General features: G+C 54.2%; 1 non-coding gene across 1 annotated transcript in view; it reads right to left on the minus strand.

Moving 5' to 3' along the window:
• The window catches only part of LOC124764827, a 1,909-nt gene extending 566 nt beyond the window's left edge, over nt 1-1,343 (minus strand). The window contains exon 1 of the ribosomal RNA XR_007012815.1: nt 1-1,343. This exon is cut by the window's left edge and continues 566 nt beyond it. This is a non-coding gene — a ribosomal RNA (small subunit ribosomal RNA).
• Nucleotides 1,344-5,000: the final 3,657 nt, after the last annotated feature.

Genomic DNA, 5,000 nt, shown 5'->3' on the forward strand with positions numbered 1-5,000 from the left:
CTATCAATCTGTCAATCCTTCCGGTGTCCGGGCCTGGTGAGGTTTCCCGTGTTGAGTCAAATTAAGCCGCAGGCTCCACTCCTGGTGGTGCCCTTCCGTCAATTCCTTTAAGTTTCAGCTTTGCAACCATACTTCCCCCGGAACCCAAAAGCTTTGGTTTCCCGGAGGCTGCCCGCCGAGTCATCGGAGGAACTGCGGCGGATCGCTGGCTGGCATCGTTTATGGTTAGAACTAGGGCGGTATCTGATCGCCTTCGAACCTCTAACTTTCGTTCTTGATTAATGAAAACATACTTGGCAAATGCTTTCGCTTCTGTTCGTCTTGCGACGATCCAAGAATTTCACCTCTAACGTCGCAATACGAATGCCCCCGCCTGTCCCTATTAATCATTACCTCGGGTTCCGAAAACCAACAAAATAGAACCGAGGTCCTATTCCATTATTCCATGCACACAGTATTCAGGCGGGCTTGCCTGCTTTAAGCACTCTAATTTGTTCAAAGTAAACGTGCCGGCCCACCGAGACACTCAATAAAGAGCACCCTGGTAGGATTTCAACGGGGTCCGCCTCGGGACGCACGAGCACGCACGAGGCGGTCGCACGCCTTCAGCTCGCCCCACCGGCAGGACGTCCCACGATACATGCCAGTTAAACACCGACGGGCGGTGAACCAACAGCGTGGGACACAAATCCAACTACGAGCTTTTTAACCGCAACAACTTTAATATACGCTATTGGAGCTGGAATTACCGCGGCTGCTGGCACCAGACTTGCCCTCCAATAGATACTCGTTAAAGGATTTAAAGTGTACTCATTCCGATTACGGGGCCTCGGATGAGTCCCGTATCGTTATTTTTCGTCACTACCTCCCCGTGCCGGGAGTGGGTAATTTGCGCGCCTGCTGCCTTCCTTGGATGTGGTAGCCGTTTCTCAGGCTCCCTCTCCGGAATCGAACCCTGATTCCCCGTTACCCGTTACAACCATGGTAGGCGCAGAACCTACCATCGACAGTTGATAAGGCAGACATTTGAAAGATGCGTCGCCGGTACGAGGACCGTGCGATCAGCCCAAAGTTATTCAGAGTCACCAAGGCAAACGGACCGGACGAGCCGACCGATTGGTTTTGATCTAATAAAAGCGTCCCTTCCATCTCTGGTCGGGACTCTGTTTGCATGTATTAGCTCTAGAATTACCACAGTTATCCAAGTAACGTGGGTACGATCTAAGGAACCATAACTGATTTAATGAGCCATTCGCGGTTTCACCTTAATGCGGCTTGTACTGAGACATGCATGGCTTAATCTTTGAGACAAGCATATGACTACTGGCAGGATCAACCAGGGAGCTGCGTCAACTAGAGCTGAGCAGCCGGCCGCCCGGGAGTGTGTCCCGGGGGCCCGCGCGAACACGCAAGCGTCCGCTCAATCATTCTGCAAACAGGAGGAGGCTGAGCTCCCCTGCACAATACACCTCGAAACCCTCTCAGGTCCCGGCGGCGCGCAGCGCCGTCCCAAGTACTTGGTCGGGTTCGAGAGAGGCGCAATCGCCCGGAGTTAGGCGAGTAGACGCTTTCGGTGCGACCACCCGTGCTCCCAACTGAGCTTGCCGCTGCCGACAGAGGCCCGGGAGCGTGCTGTCGTGGCATTGCCGGCGGGAGACAACACGCGCCACCTACGGTGACCGGCAGCTCCAACGCCAGCGCCACAGAAGGACAAAAGCCCCACTTGGGTGCCGAAGCGAACTCTCCCAGCACAGCGCACGCGCCAACACATCCGCACAGCTGCGATACAAACCACCAGCGAGAACCGCTGGGGCGACCGAGCAGCAGACGGCGTCGCGGCGCCGAGCGCCGGGCGGCGGCGCATCCTCAACGCACACAGTCCTCAATCGGACCAGCACACTGAAGATGTCCACCGCGCTTCGCACCGGGCCCGCGAGGACCTACTTTGGCCGCACGGCGCCGCGCGCAGGGTGCGCCGGCGCGCAGCTGCGACGCCTGCCGCGTCCGTCGGCCGGCGCGCCTGCCACTGGCCGCCCCCACCAGCCGGCTGTAGCGCGTGCGCCCACGCACCGCGCGGCCAGCACGCCGGGAGGCGCCCCCTCACCGGCCGGGGACGGTCCCACCCAGCCACCGCCGCGTATCGCTTCACACCCAGATGCCGTTCAGTTTCGTCGGCATGGTGGGTATCGCTGGAACAACCGGTTAGTACCTCAACCTATCGTCGCCATCACCGATTCACCCCTAGCGAGAACAACCGCACCACAACAGGTTACCATTTGTTCATTTGCGTAACTTCACCAGAAAACGCAGGCGTCCATCGCCATTTGCAACTTCAACGATTATTGCATGCCTGTGTCAGGTGTCACGCCACACTACGTCTGCCCACATACACGCAACAAAATGTGCACGCCTAGACAATACGTGGAAGGTGGCCCCCGTACGTATGCGATGTCCATTGCTCGAACGACTGTCAACCGGCCTCTGTAGCATGTCGCAGATATGGAACGCGGTGCACCATGCCATCACGGTGTGTGAGGAGAGACGACTAGGTCCGAATACATCAACAGACAGCTCATGCTGATCGCCATCCACGGCGTCCGTTCCTCCCACACGTCTCTATGGCGTACCACACTGCAATCCAGCTCTCATAGGGAGACGACACGTAGCTGCGTGCACAATATTTGCACTGTATGGTCCGCCGTTTTTGGGCGCAGTCGTTGTGCGGTCACACATGTGCCACGATGTATCATTCAGTACATAAGGACGAATGTGCAGTACGGATTGTGGTTCACGCGTACGACATCAGCGGACAGTTGACACAGGCCGCACCACAACGTAGCCTGAGTACGTCGCATGCGAAGGGCATTGAACATGCAAACTTCTCACCAACCAGCTTGCGAAGGCAGGGGGCAAGGTGGGGACGTGGGGAGGGGCGGCATGTACGTCCTGCTGCCATCCACATTACAGTGTACAGCAGGAGCATGTGGAAAGTGAGCAAGACTTGCAAGGTGTTTAACATGAAGCGATACACAGGGGTGCGGGCAGTGCGAGTAGCGAACTATATTGCGAGGGTTGCGGGTGGGCAACACTACAGTAATTGAACGAGTCGTATAACAATTACAGAGCAGGTTTAGGCGACAACGTGGGTTACGTTAAGGCGACAACATGGGTTAGGTTAAGGCACAACATGGGTTAGGTTAAGGCACAACATGGGTTAGGTTAAGGCACAACATGGGTTAGGTTAAGGCACAACATGGGTTAGGTTAAGGCACAACATGGGTTAGGTTAAGGCACAACATGGGTTAGGTTAAGGCACAACATGGGTTAGGTTAAGGCACAACATGGGTTAGGTTGAGGCACAACATGGGTTAGGTTAAGGCACAACATGGGTTAGGTTGAGGCACAACATGGGTTAGGTTGAGGCACAACATGGGTTAGGTTGAGGCACAACATGGGTTAGGTTAAGGTACAACATGGGTTAGGTTAAGGTACAACATGGGTTAGGTTAAGGTACAACATGGGTTAGGTTAAGGTACAACATGGGTTAGGTTAAGGTACAACATAGGTTAGGTTAAGGTACAACATAGGTTAGGTTAAGGTACAACATAGGTTAGGTTAAGGTACAACATAGGTTAGGTTAAGGTACAACATAGGTTAGGTTAAGGTACAACATAGGTTAGGTTAAGGTACAACATAGGTTAGGTTAAGGTACAACATAGGTTAGGTTAGGTTAGGTTAGGTTACACGTTGTTGTACGGAAAGGTGTAGGGGGGGGGGGGGGCGGGGGCGGCAGGTTCGTTGATAGTGATTATAGTAAGTGAATGCTTGTGACATGATCAGATTTGTCACGTCAGGATGCACCTTTGGCTTATTAGAGGCGGCGCTCCAATTCTATGCTTGTGTGAGACCTGTGTCTTTGACTCATGTCATTGTTTGTGCGCTGTGACAGGAGGTACTATTGTGATGTTGGGTGCACCGTTGTATAGGACATGTGTGGGTGTTGGTGCCTGGTCTGCGCAATGGTGGATGTCGAAAGGCTGGGATATTGTATTTTCCGCACGGACCTCCTGGTCTGGTTGTGATAGTGTGGATTGTGTAATGTGGCGGAGAAGATGCACTGGATGTTGTTCCATGCTGGTGCTTACATATTGTATGTGCGCCTGTTAGAAGCAGAGAGTGGTGCGTGATCAGAGTGTCTGGCTGACGTGTGGTTCCCATTTTGGGCAGACTCTTTCAGCATGTATACGGACAGTTGTGTATATTTGCTGTAGTTTGATGGCTCTGCATTGATTACTAATCAGCGCCGTGTGTACGGGTAATCTGGTTCCAGTCCAAAATGTTCCATCTGTGTACATTAGTGACAAAGACTCCCCCCATGCAGTGGGGCTCGGTCTGTTATAACTCTTCCGCGTAATATATTTGCCCCACGTTTTTGCGACTGCGAGTGCGAGTGCAACGCGCATGGGGACCGACATGCTGATGGCTCGGTATCGGACGCCGTACAGTGAGCAACGCGATCGCGTCTCTCGCTCGTAAGTGGTACAGGTCGCGGCTCATGTATACGGACAGCGGGAATGTCGCATATTGGAAATAACTCTTCATGAAACGCAAGTTATAGGGGTGGATTGCACTTTACGAGTGCGGGAAACGTCCGCCGTTCATCCGCTGGAGGTGCGAGTTTGGCGGTTGGGGTGGTGCACGAACGGGTGCGGGTGGCGTCATTGCCGGTCCACGGCTTCGTGCGGCAGAGCCACTGGAGATTGGGTGCTATGGTCGACAGAGGCTGCAGCCTTTGTGGGTGGCGTCGAAAGGCGGCCACTGTGGCGCCATCGCTGTCTTAGTCGGCTTGGCGTCTCATAGATGGCGGTAGCGTCGTTGCAGGAGGTCATGTTGCGGGAGACCTACAGATGGCGGTATGTTTTGTGGTGCGGACGTAGTGTTGTCAGATGCGCATAGATGGCGGTATTGCATGTGGTGTCGCCCTATTTTCATAGATGGCG

Source organism: Schistocerca piceifrons, unplaced genomic scaffold (assembly GCF_021461385.2).
Source record: "Schistocerca piceifrons isolate TAMUIC-IGC-003096 unplaced genomic scaffold, iqSchPice1.1 HiC_scaffold_643, whole genome shotgun sequence".
Lineage (NCBI taxonomy): Eukaryota > Metazoa > Arthropoda > Insecta > Orthoptera > Acrididae > Schistocerca > Schistocerca piceifrons.